This window comes from Rhinolophus sinicus, chromosome 16 (assembly GCF_057876585.1).
Source record: "Rhinolophus sinicus isolate RSI-liver-muscle chromosome 16, RSI-T2T, whole genome shotgun sequence".
Taxonomy (NCBI): Eukaryota; Metazoa; Chordata; class Mammalia; order Chiroptera; family Rhinolophidae; genus Rhinolophus; species Rhinolophus sinicus.
This window is the reverse complement of record NC_142516.1, coordinates 158,524,343-158,542,689: the sequence shown is the minus strand read 5'-3', so window position 1 is coordinate 158,542,689 and position 18,347 is coordinate 158,524,343.

Below are 18,347 nucleotides of genomic sequence, written 5' to 3'. Positions count from 1 at the left end.
TTTAATCCACTCTTCTAAAAAACATTTGCCTTTTTATATGGCACTGCTCTGCAACCTATGCCCAATATTAGTAATATATGTGTCTCACAGATAATTCTCTAGGAGCTCTTATCAACTGACACTTCAATCTTTGAAACCTGTTCCACTTACATGGTACTCCAAACTTTTTCCACCTCTACTCCCTTTCCTAGAACTTTCTGGGACTTTATCATTATATCCGTTGTCTCACATTTCTCCTCTGTGCCATCACTCAACAGTTGTATCTGTTTTAATTTAAAGTAAAATATACATCTTTAAAGTCATCTTTATATTTTTTTCCAAATCATTGAACAAAGTAAGGATAAATAAGATATCTATACCATAACCTTGAAACATGAACATTTAGAAAATGCCACATATTTTAGTTCTCTGTTCAATATCCCAATAAGAATGTGGCAGCTTATGTGGTGTATTTTGCACTCCCTTTTGGACAGTCAAGATATTCATAACATGTCAGACAAGTGGATCTGAAATTAGAGGTTTCAAGCTATTCAAAATATCTTATAACTGACTGGCTCCTGTAGCTACTGCTAAAGACTCATTCCATGTAGTTTTGCTTTACTGAGGAAATTACCTATCTTCTCTGACAATGGAATATTAGAATGTATCTTCAAAGACTGAACTATATTATAAAAGCTAATTTCTATTTATACTTTCATGATTGTGGATAAAATTGTATCTAGCCAGCAACTAAATTCTACAAATATGTATGTGTGTCCCACAGATTAGTAATACATGGTCCATTATCAGAAATATTAAGCAATGTTCTTCCTACATTGGGAAAGATACAATTTACAAAGACAAGATTAAAATTATAGTGATTCAAATTGGCAAAGCTCTTTTTGGATGAAGAAACTCTTTTAATCAAAAACATAAACCTTTGATCACATATATTTGCTCTGCTTTGGTGTTGGAAAATGCCTCCTTGTAGAATTACTGTTCTGAGCAGCATGAAGGACGGTCACAGTGATGTGGAGTGGCATAGTTTTCCTGCATCAGAATTTAAGTTCTACATGAAATGACAGCCATATGTTTCCAAGTAGAATAGCTTAGAACTGGAAAGAGAGAGAGAGAGCAGAAGGAGTGAGGTTCAAGAGCAATAATAGTAAACTCATTCTGTGTTCCTTAATGGGGCATCTCTAGATGAGACTGGTCTTGCTGATAAGCATCTACCACATAATCATCAATCATAAGTATTGCTCCCAAACCTTGGGCATTAATTAGGTGTGTGTAGCCAACTTTTGGGACTTACCTAAATCTAGCCCAATAGCACTTTAGCAGTTAGCATGGAGTTAAGGGCATATCGGTTACTCAATCATCATTACCAATTCTGATGATATTTATCTCTTGAAAACTACATTTAATAATTAATGTAATGTCATTTAATTATTCATCTCTGGTCTTATTTTGCAAAGATACTAAACTCAATGTTATTTCCATTTCTCCCTTATTCCCAAATTCAATAACCACCTTGAAGAAGATATCTTTTGTCTTATTACAATCAATTTATTTTTAATAGGAAGTTCAGGCTTATGAAAATTATCAAACAATAGTAAAATATCAGAAACAAAAAGAAGTAAATCTGGTCAATGCAGTCCCCTTGAAGTCACAAGTGATATCATTCTATAAGGGACATTCAAAACACCTTTATCGATAAAGGGAGATACAATAAAAGAGGAAAATTTGTGGAGGGAAGAAGGGTTTTTAAAGAATGAAATAGCGATACTATGTATTTAAGACTTTATATATTAAATATATTTGTATTTTGAAAGAGATAAACGGATTTCCAAAATCCATGCAAATGTTTCATTGCATAGAGTATCAATTCTTAAAATGATTTCTATTGAAGTTATAAAAAGTATTGGAGATATCCTAATTTTAGAATTTTAACATCTTTATTTTAATATGTGTTTCTAAATTAGATATTGACTCATGGTTTCTAATTACATTTTAAAGACCAATACTATATCCCAAGGTCTTTATGTTATTATTATTTTTCTTTCATATGGATGAGAACAGGTATATACAAATTCTGTTTTAGGAAAGACCCCAGTTTCCGAAAACTGGTTTTTGTTTGAAGTGGATTCGGTGCTCACCATCCTTCTTGTTATGACAGTGTGGCAATGGTATCCTCAGGGTATTAATTTATAGTGGTCACTGAATGATTACATGGGGAGGTTAATGCTTTGGAGAGGAGAATTTATTTTCATTTCTCAGGAGGAATAAGCACAACATGCGAGGCCATGCAGGTACACATGGGGAAGCAACAGATTTGGTCAGGAAATAGAAAGGAGGAATGAGAGGAAGTGTAGGCTAGAGCCTTTATTTAGGTTTCTGCAAGAATAGTTTGGCAAGGCAGGGAAAACAGCTTGGGATTGTGCAGTTTGAATAATGTAAATGGGCTCTTCCCTATAGGGGTGGTCTCTCGTTGGGTCAGAATGATTTAGAGCAGTAGAAACATTGACTTGGTATCTGAAAGATAAGCAGGTGGTTCAGATTATGGGCTCTAGATGGCAGGGGAGATGTAAACCACTTTAGCTGTTCTTTTGGCCTTATAATTAATAGATCCCAAGTATACAAATACCGAATCTAAGGAAAGACAGAACACAACGCCTCTGCATAACTGCATGTTTTACTTGATTCACATTTTCTTTGTCTCTGTAATAGCTTTGAGTCATGTTTTCAATGTGGACTCAGTTATAAAATGATTTATGACATGACTATTGCCTGTATAACTGGAAATTATATTTTTCTGTAATTTTGCTTTTTTTGTGTGTCTATAAAAGTTGAGTGGAAGTCTGAGGCAGACAAGCAGTTAATTATGGATGATTATATATAGGCATTTATCTTTTCCTTCACAGAACTTACTGCCATTACTAGTTGTAAAAAAAAAAAGGTCAAGAACCAACAGCATACACATAAGTGTAGAAGATAGCAGAAGGGGTGTCATGAGAATCTTAAGTACGTAAAGTTGATACATAAAGTTATCAGACACAGAGAAAGATTTAATCTTAGCTGACAAGGAGTGGCAAGGCAAGGAAGTTACGCAGTTTGCCAAAGAGACATTCTATTTTTCCTGTTACCCAGTACTCACAAATTGGAGGTAGCGAGTCCTTAATTCATAAAGGTGGAATTCAAATTTGGAAAGAACATAGACATGTTGATTTTTTTTTTTTTATCACTTAGAATCTTAAATGCCCTCCTCAAAGGAAGCAAAGTGAAAATAAATAAGCAAATCTAACAGCATTTTGGAAGTTTATTTCATAAAATAAAATAAAAATTTAGTTATAGAAGAGAGCTTTGTGGTAAAAGGTTAAATAGGAAACTAGATAAAGAATGAAATCTCAGTCCTATTTTTTTTTCTCATAACCCAGAACAAGTCAGCCAGTTATTTATACTACACTAAGATTTATGATTCCCTACTTGAAAATATCTAAGTGCCCTATGGAAGAACTCATTGGCCAGGATGGATTTGGGAAAAATTAAAAAGCTACATAAAAAGCCACTGACAACATATACGCAAAATTTCCGTTCATTTCTGTAATGTTTTTGTTGTATACGTTGGCAGAAAATGACACATCATTAAGTTTCAAGGAATAATGACTAACATTAAAGAGAAAAAGAAAATCTGCTTCTGCCTATAATACAGCAGTTTGATATAAAGCAATAATAAAATCAAAAAGAAAACAAAAATTTTTCATGAAATGCAGTGGAAAACAAAATCTTATAGAGAAGTGAGAAATATTGGAAAAATTAACATTCTGGAGTCTGTTTCCCTGAGCCATTTGTCAGTTCATAAGATGCATGTCACCAGGAGCCAAAAGCTCCGAGCTTTTCATAGTCACATGGAGTGGTAAAGTTAAAAATGAAGTGCAGGCTACCAGAAAACAGCCAGATACTTCAGAGGTGGTGAAGTTTAAAATAGAGTCCATTAATTTAGAAAAGGATATTGAAAATTTTAGATTAAGTTTTAAGGGTAATGGAAAATATAAATCTAACAAAACCATAAAGAAAGACATGTCATTAAAAAAATGAATTAGATTATTTAAATGCCAAATATCTTAACATCAAGATATGGCAACTATTTCAATACCCATATTTTATTAAATTATATAATAGCTTTTTTCTCTAAGTTATTCTCAGCGGAAAAATTGCCATGAACAAATTATAGAAAATATGTGAGATGGGAGGCATTACTGTGGTCCTCTTTGGAAAAATGCAATATGCCACATAGAGGAAAACTGGACAAAATAGACTGTATATTTAAGAAACATCTCTTGGACACTAGTAGAGTTGTCAGATGGTGACTATACCTGAACACAGTGAACAAAATATTTTTTAACCAATCATATCATGAAATCAGGCTTGCCAGTAGAAATCCATCATCAAGTGGTGTTAGTGGATTCATAATCAAGCAGAAATAATTCTTTAATGCAAGATTGTTTTGCATTAGTAGAAGGCCCACACTCTGTGATAAGTTTTATGCTTCAACTTGGCTAGGCTATAGTACCCAGTTATTTAACCAAACACTAATCTAGGTTTTCCTGTGAAGCTGTTTTGTAAGTATGGTTAACATCTATAATCAGTTGAATTTAAATGAGATTACCTTTGATGATGTAAGTGGGACATATTCAATTAATTGAAAGACATGAAGAAAAAAAATTGACCTTTGAGAAGAGATTTATTTTAAGGAATGGGCTCATGTGATTGCAGGAGCTGGTAAATTCTCAATCTGTAGGCAGGCCCACAGACTGGGAACTGAGACGGAGTGAATTCTGCTGTTCTGAGGCAGAATTTTTCCTCCAGAAAATTTAATTTTTGTTGTTAAGGCCTTTCAGCTTACTGGTTTCATTGTTTTTCTCTAGAGAACCTTGCTTTCTACACCCTGCCAATGTCCTAACTTGTATAGTACTAGTATTAGCTATCTAACCTCTCCCTTTATTATGGAATCACTTGGGGAGGGGGGGAGGAGGTAGGTAGTTTATTCAATCTCCTTGTAATCATAGAAATGACAGAATTCTTGGCAAATAAACTAATTATATTTCCTGGAGGGAGAATCCTAATCTATGGGCTAAATGTTCCCAGCAGATTGACCTAGGAATACTTACATCAAACAATTTAGAATGAAATAATTTATAAGGCGTGGTTTCTTGAAAAATCTTATTTAAGCTATGGAACTGAGTTAAAAAAAAAGGGATATTTAATAATGGAAAAGAGACATTTCACACCAATGAGAACAGCATGTCTTAACCCTAGTCTATTGAATTCTCGTACAAGAATAGACCTGGGGAGCTGTATTGACAGTCCTATTCCTGTCCATTTTCACCTGTGGCTTGCAGTTATTTGTATTCTTAAAAAATTAATAAAGCTTGAGACTGGTAAAATCTCTGATTTATGTAAATCTAATTTGATAACACTAGATAATCCAATTTTTGTGTAATCACATGTGATTTATTTAACAGTTTTGAAACATAAAGAGAGGTATATATAAGGAAATTAAAAGCCCGGGATTCTATTTTTGACATATAATTCTGTATTATAATTATTGTAATTATCAGTTCTTTTGTTCTATGCAATATTGTGACTGATAGTATTATGTAACAGTCGGTATTATGATCATCACACATAATTATTTCAAATTGGATATGGAACAAGTTTGTTAGTAAGAGCCCTTTGAACTTCAGACAAAGTGCCAAAAATAGTTTACAATTTGTCAGACATTCAAAATATAATATTTTCATGACGTTATATAATAGCTCCTTTCTCTATCTGTTAATAGTGGCTATGTATTCTTTAAAAATGTATTTGAATATTCAGTTCCTCTCTCCACTTTCCATATGTATTGAATTCACTAGCTATCAGGGAAAACCTATTACCACTGTAAATAATTTTAATATTGAATTAGTTGATGGGATAATGTAGGATTATTTAATTACTCAAAGTTTCCTCACTTCTAAATGATCTCTGAGCCAATCTGAAATGATCAGCCCACTGTTTTATTTCCCCTATTTTATTTTTTACTGAATAATAAGAAATAGATGAAAATTTATGAAATTTATTTAGAAAACATATATTCACATTGAATTGAACAAATACTTTTTCTAAAAGTATAAGAATTTTATTGTTGATAATAAACATATATTTAAGTGTATTTAATAAAGTGTGGAAGTATTCCAAATAAATAGGTTTACTAAGAAGTATATTTGAGGAACAAGACTTTCTCTTGTTGAGTAACATTTTCTACATTTCTACAGAAACTATAAAAATAACCCAACATTTTATTTTGTCTATAAGTAGTAAATTAGCCATCTAAATTATTTGTTTATGATTTTTCAGGAAATTATTATAATATATCTAACCAAATGTGGGCATAATTACCAAATAATTATGTAAGCAGTAAAAAAACAGAATAAAAACAAACAAACAAACAAAAAAAAACCCATAATACTATCTCTTGTTGAATAGCATTTTCCTGAACTCTATAGAGTGACCATAATAAATAATTTTATCAATGTTCACCAATAAGGTAACTACTTACTTGGTATCTTTTGCAGACATTATGATAAAACCAATGTGACTTGTTATTTTCAAGCATATGCTCCATATTCTTTTACTTTTTTCTCTGAAAAGGCTCCTATGTAGAAGACGCCATTTATATACAGTTTATATGTAATGTATCAATTTTATTTTAAAAATCAGAGCATGGCTCTCATAGCATATGTGAAACGATTTTTTTTGCATGATGAATATTTTAATATGCCTTGCTATTAATCCTTTTGCAAGACAGAATTACTTAGTATAAAAATATATGCAAAATAAGACCACATAGACAGAATAGGGCAATGATATTGATATTAGTAATTTATCAGGTCTATAAATTACAAATGAAGTTAAACCAGTCAAAGTTGCAGAATACTCTCAAAATAAAGCATCATTTTGAGAATGTATGTCTAGATATTCCTCTTACCCCAAGGTCAGTGATTCCTTAGAGAAAAAAAATGGTTACGTTATTTTTGCTTCAAATCATGAACTAAGGCAGTTTCTTTTTCGTTTGGTCCTGTAATTATAAAGCCATAAGCAATCTGTAGTTATAACGATTGCTGTTTTGAAAGCAGTGATTGCACATTGCATCTGTACATAACACAGGATAAGGATTAACATATGAATTGAAAATGCTGCAAATCGACAATACAAATTAGAGGAAAATGCCCAGCATGATTTTAAGGGCAATTTTGAAAACAGTTAACCAATCTTCCTTTATACCATATTTAAATTTTGGCATTTTTGTTCAGTTGTAGTCAATGTTTTGATAGTTACAGAATTACCGAAAAAGCAACCTGAAATTTGCCACTGAGTTGCTGTTCATCAGTATTCTATCATCACTTTAAAAACAAAAAGAAAAACAAAAAAAATTCAAACATCTAGCTTGGTTACCAAGAGATAATATGTTTTACATATATAAAATAGTAATTGTAATGTCTTAAAATGTATTCACAGTCTATAAAAATGTTACGACTTACGTGTTTTCTAAGCCATTTTCTACGTTTTAAGTATGTGTAAATTGTTCTGCGGCCTAAAATAATTCATGAATGTGTTTATCATTTTGCTCAGGTTGTCAAAATGCAAAATAAATAAAATTATGTGTGCAACTATATATATATATTGATTATATTATATTGAATATATATATATATATATAATTAAGACTCCAGTGTAAATTATTAATGTTTTCATTTAGCTATATTTATCTCCCAAGACTTTCTGCGGAAAATATTAACCATTTCATCAATTAGATTTCCATAGTATACTGAGTAATAATGGAGTTTCTCATTTTGTTAAAAATTGGATTGCGATCTTCTGTTCAGCAATGCTTTAGCTTTCAGATTCATGCTATGTCAGGTTAAAATGATGGCTTCAGAGAGGGGTTAACTCTGTTTCCCAAATGCAGATGAGTACAAGCATATATTGCACAGTATTAATGATGCCACGGCAATGGCTTCCTGGACCATGGAAGTAATTTAAATTTGAATCACAAAACTATGAGGTATAAAAGAAACAGTTTGGAAAGGAAGAGAATTATTCTTTTAATATGTAGATGGCATTATAGTCTACATAGAGAATTCTAAAGAATCTGCAAAAACAACAAAGAAAACCCTACTAGAACTAATAATTGAGTTTAGTAAGGAAAAAAACATACAAGGTAAATACACAAAAATTAAGTGTGTTTCTACTTAATAGCAACCTGTTTCTCTTTTTTTTTTTAATGATGTGAAGTTCGAGAGCAAATTCAGATGGTTAATAACCCTAGAACGTATGCATCAATGAAAAGAATTGAATGCCCAGATCCAGAAACTGAACCACACATTTTTACTCAATGGATGTTGCCGAGACAGAGAGAAAGGAAAATCTTTCAAGCAAAGGAGACGAAAAAAATTGGACATCTATAAACACACACACACACAAACACACAAAAAAAGAGGGGGGGAAGATTCTTTATCATTGCATTATTTACAACATTTGACTATAAATGAATCCTAGAAAGAAATGTAAAAACTAAAACTATAAATGCTTAAAACATAATGGGTGAAAACCATTCTGGCATTGTGGCATTTAGTACATAGAAAACAAATAGCACACACAATAAAAGAAAAGAGTAAGTGCACTTACCAACATTTAAAAATTCCGCTTTTTCAAGACACTCAAGAAAATTTAAAGACAAGCCAAAGGCTTCAAGAAAACATTTGCAGAACTCACATCTGTTATAATAATGGTATATAGAATATATAAGGGACTCATACAATATATGAAGAACATATCTAATTAATAAATGTACAGAATATTTCAATAGATATATTTATATGAAATCACAAAAATAAAAATGTTGCATAACATTATTAATCATTAGAATATTAAAATTAAAATGACAATTAAATACTATTGCATATCTTCTATGAGGACTTTTATTTGAAAGACTGACAATGGGAAGTGCCAGTAACCATGTAGAGGAACTGGAATTTTCACATAATGCTAGTGGAACTGAAAAATGGTACAGCCACTTTTGAAAAATGTTGAATGGTTTTCAAAAGTTAAACATTCATTTAAAAAAATGACCTATCAGTCCCATTGCTAGTTTCTTATCCAAGAGAATGAAAATATATTAATCTAATGAACTAAACTGTGGTATCCCTTCCTTCATTTTTGATATTAGTGTATTCTGTCCTCTCCTTTCTTTTTTCTTTCTTTCTTTCTTTTTTTTTTTCCTTAGCTTGCCAAGAGGCTTGTTAATTTTATGATCTTTTCAAAGAACCAGCTTTTGGAAAATCCATATAATAGTTTCTTTGTGATGGCTGAACCAATTTGTCATGAGTCACATATTTCCAAACCAAAAAATTAAACAAACAACAAAAAAAGTGAAGACAAAAGCTTTACACTAAAGAATTTATTTCCCTTTGTATTTTTATTCTTTGGGCATACACAATAATAATATGGGAACATAGACTTACTTGATTTAAACAATGACATATGCATGATTCGTTACAATTCTAACGTGAAGCACTCTCAAGTATTTCACCCATTACTTTTCTTTCATTTTTAGGATACCTGTAATACTTACATGCACAATGTAGTCTAAAATATTTTCTGCATAGGTGCAATTTCCTTTGCCACTTTTAAAATAAAGCAAGAGAAGAATGTGCATTCTGCTGCTGTTGGATAATATTCTCTTTCTCTAAAGAGTCTATTTTTATTCTGCTAGGAAGTTAGAAGATGGGCATATAACCTTCATAAATCACATGTTGACATATTTCAAGATTATGATTGCTTGTAAATTCTCTCTTTTTTTTTATAGCTAGAGAATAGGAAGTCCAACAATTAAGTTTCTGAATTTGTTGAAATTATGTTGCTAAACACTTTTTTTTATATATCAGAGGGATTATTCATTATGAATTTGTACCAACTGGACAAATAGTTAACCAAGTTTACTACTTGGAAGTACTGAAAAGGCTGTGTGAAAAGGTTACACGACCTGAACTTTTCACCAACAATTTATGGCTCTTGCATCATGACAATGCACCAGCTCACATGGCACTGCCTGTGAGGGAGTTTTTAGCCACTAAACAAATGACTACATTGGAGCACCCTCCCTACTCACCTGATCTAGACCCCAATGACTTCTTTCTTTACCCAAAGATAAATGAAATATTGAAAGAAAGACATTTTGATGACGTTCAGGACATCAACAGTAATTTGACAACTGCTCTTAAGGCCATTCCAGAAAAAGAGTTCCAAAATTGCTTTGAAGGGTGGACCAGGTGCTGTCATCAGTGCATAGCTTCTCCAGGGAAGTCCATCGAAAGTTCCTCTAGTGATACTCAGCGATGAGGTATGTAACACTTTTTCTACGATGAGTTCACTAACTTAATTGTCAGATGTCACAGACCTAGTTCTGAACTAAAAATCTGGCCTGCTAAGCAGGGCTCTACATTGACAGAAGATTCTGAGGTCCAAGTCTTCACTTCAGTGTCAAGTATATTGTCAAATATCTCACACAGGGAAACAAGCTTACCTCAACTCTTCACATTGGTCCTGAACTCTTGGTCCTTCCTGACTTGGCCGCGCTTTTTTGACTTTCATATTATTTTATATTGATTTCAGGTGTACAGCATAGTGGTTAGACATTTATACAATTTAAGAAGTGATCTCCCTGACTACTCTAGTACCCATCTGACACTATACATAGCTATTGCCATATCACTGACTATGTTCCTTATGCTTTGCATCCTTATGACTGTTTTGGAACTCCCAATTTGTACTTCTTACTCCTTTCACCATTTTTACCCTGACTCTCAAACCCCTCCCATCTATCACCCTGATAAATCTAGTACCCATCTGACACCATACATAGTTATTACAATAGTATTGAGAACATTTCTTATGCTATACCATACACCTCCATGACTACTGTGTAACAACCAATTTTTATTTCTTAATCCCTTCCCCTATTTTCACCCATACCCTCAACCTCCCTCCCATCTGGCAGCTATCAAACGTTTTCTGTGTCTGAGTTTGGTTCCACTCTGTTTGTTAATTTTGTCCTTAGATTCCACGTATAGGCAAAATCACATTGCATCTGTCTTTCTCCGTCTGACACACTTCACTCAGCACAACACCCTCCAGGTCCATCTATGCTACTACAAGTAGCAAGAACCCATTCCATTCCATGACCGAGCAATATTCTTTTGTGTATATGTACTACCCCTCCTTTTTATCCATTCATCCATTGCCAGACACTCAGGCTGCCTCCACATCTAGGCCATTGTAAACAATGTTGCAATGAACATAAGAATGCACAGATCTCCTTGAAGTATTAGCATTTGGGGTTTATTTGGATAAATACCTTGAGGTGGGATTACTGGATATTTTTTCTTCTTATCGCATTTGTTTTAAAATCTGTTTTGTCTGTATATGCATTGCTATGCCAGCTTTCTATTTTTTATTTTTTTTGTTTCCATTTTAATGAAATAATTTTTTAAATTCCTTTACTTTCTTTCTGTGTGTGTCTTTCAATATGAAGTAAGTCCTTTATAAGCAGTATATGTAAAGATTTTGTTTTCTTATTCATTCATCCCTCCAATATCTTTTGATTGGAACATTTAATCCATTTACATTGAAAGTAATTGTTGATATTTAGCTACTGCTGTTTTATTATTCAAAATTTTTATTATTATTATTATTTGTTTCCATCTTAAAGAAGTCCCTCTAACATTCCTTATAATAGTGGTTTGGTGGTGATGAACTCCTTTAGCTTTTTCTTGTCTCGGGAGCTTTTTACCTGTCCTTCAATTTGAAATGATAGCCTTGTAGGACCTTTCTTTTCATCACTGAATATTTCATGCCAATCTCTTCTGGCCTGCAGTTTCTGTTGAGAAATCAGCTGACAGTCTCATGGGAACTCCCTTGCAGGTAACCAACTGCTTTTCTCTTGCTTCTTTTAATATTCTCTTTTTCTTTAAACTTGGCCATTTTAATTATAATGTGACTCAGTATGGGCCTCTTTATGTTCATCTTTTTGGGACTCTCTGAGCTTCCTGAGCTTGAATGTCTAATTCCTTTGTCAGGTTAGGAAACTTTTCAGTCTTTGTTTCTTAAATAGCATTCTCAATCCCTTCCTTTCTCTCTTCTCCTTCTGTTACCCCTATGATGCAAATTTTGTTATGCTTGATATTGTCCCAAGAGGTCTCTTAAACCATCCTCTTTTTTTTTTTTTTTCTTTTTTTTTAAATTCTTTTTTCTTTTTGTTGTGCCAATTGGGTGTTTTCTACTACCTTGTCTTCCAAACCACTGACTCGATTCTCTGGTTCCTCTAGTGTGGTGGTGATTCTTTCTAGTACATTCTTCATTTCAGTTATTGTATTCTGCGCTTCTGATTCTTTTTTATGGTTTCTATGTCCTTTTTCATGCTTCCTATCTCTTTGTTAAAGTTCTAAGTTCCTTGAGCATTCTTATAACCATTGTTTAGAACTCTTTCTGGTAGGTTGCTTACCTCCATTTTGTTTAGTTCTTTTTCTGGAGTTTTCTCCTGTTTCTTCCTTTGGGATGCATTTCTTTGTTTCTTCATTTTGGCCGCCTCTCCATTTTTGTTTCTACATACTAGGTAGATCTGCTATGTCATCTAATCTTGGCCAGGTGGACTTATATAGTAGTTGTGGTCTGAGGCCCAGTGACAGTCTCTTTGGTCACCTGAGCGGGTGCTCCAGGAGTGTCCCTTGAGTGGATTACATGTGCCTTCCTATTATAGTTGAGCCTTGATTGCTCTTGGTATATCAGTGTGTGAGGTTGACCCTTAGACTGACTGGCTATGGGATTTGGTCATGACCAGAGCTTATGGGCTGCTGTGCAGCAGGCTTATCCCTCTGAGTGGGATTCACTCCAGTAGGTTCTGGTGCCTGTTGAGACCGCCCTTTGGGTGTGCCACTTGTGGGGTAATTGGGTGGTGCTCTGCTGTGTTCTGAAGCCAACCTCCAAATATGTTGTTGTTTCTGGATCCTCCTGAGAAGGGCTCCAGTGCAGGCCTAGGTCAGCTACTGCCTGTGTCCAGCCAGAGACTACCTGGCAGGAGCTACAAAGCAATCTGCAATTGTTTGTGCTAAACCTGGAGGTGTGTGGAAGAGGCTACACTGTGAATTGGGGATGGCTGCGATCAGTACCAAGTCTAGGGTAGCTCCACATAAAATCAGGACACCCTGAGCCCTGCTGCCGCCTGCCAACTCCCTTACAATTCAGCCACTCATAATGCCTCATGCAGTATGTGAATTGGGTGAGGAAGGATCTCAGGGAGTCACTACAATGGGAAGAATTGTGGTCACCAGATTGATGTAAATTCTGGCTTGGTACCAGTGCTGAGCCTGGAGCAATTCAGGGTAAGTCTCAGAGCACACTGACACCAGTTGCCACCTGCTGAGGAACTGCTGAACTCTGATAATTTTCCAAGAAAGAGCATGATGTGGGCCAGGCTGGCTGCTTACTCTGAAAATGCCTCCAGCTGTGCAGGATTTGGGTGGGGCAGAGTCCCAGTGAATCAGCAGGGCAGAGCAGTAGAGCTAACCAGGCCAATCAGATTCAGATTTGGCCAGAGGGGGTGGGTCAACACAGAAAAAATGGCTCCTGCCCGCTTGCTGCACAGAGGTAAATGCTTCACTAGGGAGGTGCTGACTGTCCTCCACTCCTTCCCCAGAAGCCACAGACCTCAGTCTGCCCCCATATACATCTCTGAGATGCCCTGAGTCGCCACCCCTCCGCTGGAGCCCCAGGTGAGTGGCTGCGAGTGAGTCTGTGCACGGGCTGTTTAAGAGGACGTGCAGATTTCTTGCAGTCTTCCTTCCCACCCCAACAGTTGGAATCCCCACTGTTTTTCACAGCCAGATATTGCGGGTGGTTCCTCATCCTAGCACCAGTACTCTGGGCTGGGGAACCTAGTGTGGGTAGTTGAGGTCCCTCACTCCTCTGTGGGTAACCAGGCAGTAAGATATCCCTCCTGATTTTCAACTACCACTCAGGTGTGGGGCCTATTCTGCATCTCTGCCCCTCCTATGAGTTTTAATGTGGCTTCATCTTTATATTTTTAGTTATAGAACTTCTGTTTAGATAGACTTCAGGTGTTTCTCCAGGTTGATTTTTCTATAATTTAGTTGTAATTTTAATGTGTTCATGAAAGAGTGCAGACACAGTGTTTATCTACTTTGCCATATTGGATCTCTTTATTCTGACTTGGCCCCCTTGATTTCTCTCTTTTGTTTATTGTATATATCCTTTTATTTTCAATTTTATTAAGATTTCTTTGTTAGTCTCAATGGAATTATTTTTATGATACAAGCTACTTTATTACACTTAGAAACACAAGTGCTATTATTAATTGTGATTACACAGTAGGTTGTTGATTCAGTGATATGATATAATAATGCAACAAAATGAATGCTTTGAAAATGGTCTATCCATGTATTCCAATTTCATTTAAGTTATATAATATATTCCAAACCAGGTATTAAAATTTGGAAAATTAAATTTAAAAAATACTTCATGATATAAAGCATATTGTGTGCTAGACAATATGCTTAGTGAGTATGTTTTCCCCTAAGTTACTATATCACTACAATAAACATGTATGTCATTTATGATTATAATGCCAATTTTATTGTTAAGAAAACTGAAGCACAGAGAGATTTTGTTTGTTGACCAACGTCATAAAGTTACTATAGCATGTTGGAATGTTAACCAAAGATTCTGGCTCTGAAGTATATGCCTTAAAAATCTTAAAATAATTATAATAAAATTATTATACAATATCTATGACTATGGGAGAGAAAAATTAACAAGACATGAAAAGTAAGTCATAAAGTATTCTTTGATTAACGTGGTTACATCAAAAAGAAAATTCCATTTCACCATAACCATTGTTAAAAGGCAAGCAACAGACTGAGAGGAAATATTTGCCAACTGTTTAACACACCAAGGATTAATATCCAGGATATATGAATATTTCTTACAAAGCAAATAAAGAAAATAAAAGGCAATTCAATTAAATAACTGGGAAGCAATTATGAAATAGAGCCAAAAACAAGGGAATAAAAATGGTCAATAAAAAGGTGCATCATCTCATTAATACTAAAAGGAATGCAGATGAGAGCATTATTAACATATTTTAACCATCAGCTTTTAATAATGCCAACTGTTGTTGAGAATAGAAATTGAAGTTCTCCATACAAAGTAATTTGAAAAAAAAAAAACCTATTATAATAGAATTGTGCATTTCTCATATTTAGCAATTATTTTGTTTATTCTCTAAAGATGTGCATGATAAAATATGTACACAAATGCCTGGGGAAGCATTTTTTTTCTAATAGCAAAAAAATAAGAAAGCATAAATGTACATTATTAAAACTGATTAAATAAACTTATGAGATACCCATATTATGAAATGTAATATAGCAATGCATTCTTATGGAAATAATTTAAATATCATACATATTTGAAATATTCAAATTATATATATATATATATATATATATATATATATATATACACACACTAAAAATCAAAGGATGCATTGTATTTAAAATATGTCATGCATTATGGAAAAGAAATCACATACACAAACTGAAGATAGGAATTTCTAATTTAAATATGTGGACATTAGGGAAGAAAACTGGTGAATGTATGTATCAAATAGATAACCATATACCTGAATGGAGGGAAAAGAAAAAGAACTGGCAGAGCTGTTATATAAAAAAGATATAAATAAGATATAATCTTAGTGACTTTTACTAGTATCCACATTGTCTACAATTCCAGAAATCTCAGACTAATTGTAACAAAACTATTTTTCTCATAATTTCTGCCACAATCCAATATATCAACAATCTTTTAATTTCAACATTCTTCCCTATGTGACCCATGTTCAATTAATTTTACTTCTGCTATAGTTTAGGTCCTCATGCTATCTAGCTTAGGTGTCATAAGTCATTACAGCTAGCAGTGCAGTTTATATGGCTCTTCTCAACTTTCAAAATCAAATCTTTGCACATAATTAAATTGTATATTATATTGAGAATGTTTTGATGTCATTCTCTTTTAAATGTAATCCTGGTTAAAACCATTATGCAATAGTTCACCATAAAATGTCATTATTTATGAAATATGTCAAAATATTGTCATTATTATCTTTGATCAGTTTGTCCATTCCTAAAATAAGCATTTTGTAAGAATTTCCAATTACCTGTCTTAATAAGAAAACTAAAAGACATTCAATGTTCAATGTTTTGTACTTCATATAAATAGGGATTGCCTAATGATTTTTTATATATACTATGTAACTATATAACATGATAATTTGGATGTGAAGTTTACATTACCAGGAATTTATGCTGCATTTTCCATTATGTAAACCATGTCATAAATTTTGTTTTGTCTTTTCATACCACCAGGAACAAACAGTTTGACTTGATAATTATGAAAGAAATTTCAATGATAGAAGAAAGAAAATGAAAACAATAAGAAAATATATATCATACATAATTTTAGTTCTCTGCTCATTAAAAATATTCAAGAACTATCATATAACTCAGAGGGCCAAATATGCAAGTACTAATGCTTACAATATCATCCAGAAGGCAATTATAATCACTATGGCCAGAACTGTACTAAAAAACTTTCACACATTACCCTTATAATGCTTAAAATGTAAAGTGATATATTCTAATTATCATCTTTGAAATGAGGAGACCAGTACCTGTGAAATTTAACTAAATTTAAATTATATAACTTTCTCAATTAAAAAATGGCAACATTCAATTACAAACTTAGATTTGACCAAAACCAAAGCTCATGCATTTACCTATTACGCAATATCAGTAATCATGGTAGGAAAGAATATTAAAGGAGAACTCATAACTTTGTAAGATTTTATTAGTACAGAGTTGAGGGAAAGGAAAATGTGTTTTAAAGGGTGTAAGTTAATGTACCAATGAAAGGTAGTCAACAATACAGAAATATAGAAAGCACATTGTAATTGTGATCAATAAACTAGTGGAGTATTATGTTTACAAGAAAAAATACATTAGGAAAGAAATAATTTGAAGGTTATTTTAAAAAATTTCAGCCTCTCTTCTAAGTAAGATGTGAATGTTAAAGAAAATCATAGAAAATATTATATTTTCAGAAATGAATAGAGAAGAGTAATCAATAATCACATTTGACCCAGTTTATTTATGGAATGTATGTAATTAAAAATATTTTTGACAAATACAAAATTAATGTTTGTAGAATCTTAAGTATCTTTAAGAAGGTAAGAAAAAATTCAAGTTAATTGAATATGTAATTTCACACTAAAGTAAATATGAATGTTTAGTGTAAGAAGGTTCTGCTTACCCAAGAAAGAGAAGTCAACTTAAACCACTGAATCAAAAAATATTATTGAACTGAATGTTCTCAGCAATATTTTTCAGGTTTCAGCATGACAGTTCTCATTTGATACATAAAATAATTATTATTTTCTTTTTCCTTTCTAGTAGATGTCAAATCATGCAGAAAATTTATTGAATCTTTTTGACACCTTTTGTTTTTTCTGCAAACATAGCAGATAACTTTGTTTGCCAAAACTTGCCTAATACATGAAAATATTTGTTACAAGTAGCTAAAGAAGTTAGGTGATTTGTTGTTGTTGTTGCTTTTTATTTATTTTTTTAGTAATCTAATAAAAAACACAGATACGGTTGAAAACCAAAAATATAGCGTAGTATGTTTTGAGCATAATCAATGGCATTTAATAAAAATGTTAGAAATAAGACTTAAACAGGATTCACTGAGCATATGGGAGCAAAGATTATCAAAAAGGTGATTTAGATACATAAAACTGCACAGATAAAATAATATCCCATAATAATATCAAACATCTTCAAAGTTATCCGATGCTTTTATTGAAATGTATTAAACTCTAATAAAGTATATAAGAAGAAAAGTGAGTATTTAGACATCCTGATAATGCTGTGCAATGTATCTGCCAATGTCAATTTGCTATCAGTTAGTACTAGAAGTTATACTTGTAGATTCCCTGTGGCATCTTAGCATTAACCACCCTCTCTGTTACTCTATTACCACTTTATTGAGAGGTATTCTAGAATTCTATCTGACCAAATTGATCAGTCTATGCACTCAAAATCAGCCTATGTACTCATTTATTTGCAGGTCATACTATTTAATACAAATTATTACTAGGTTTCATGAAAAGAGATGGTTATGTATATTTTGGTATTAAG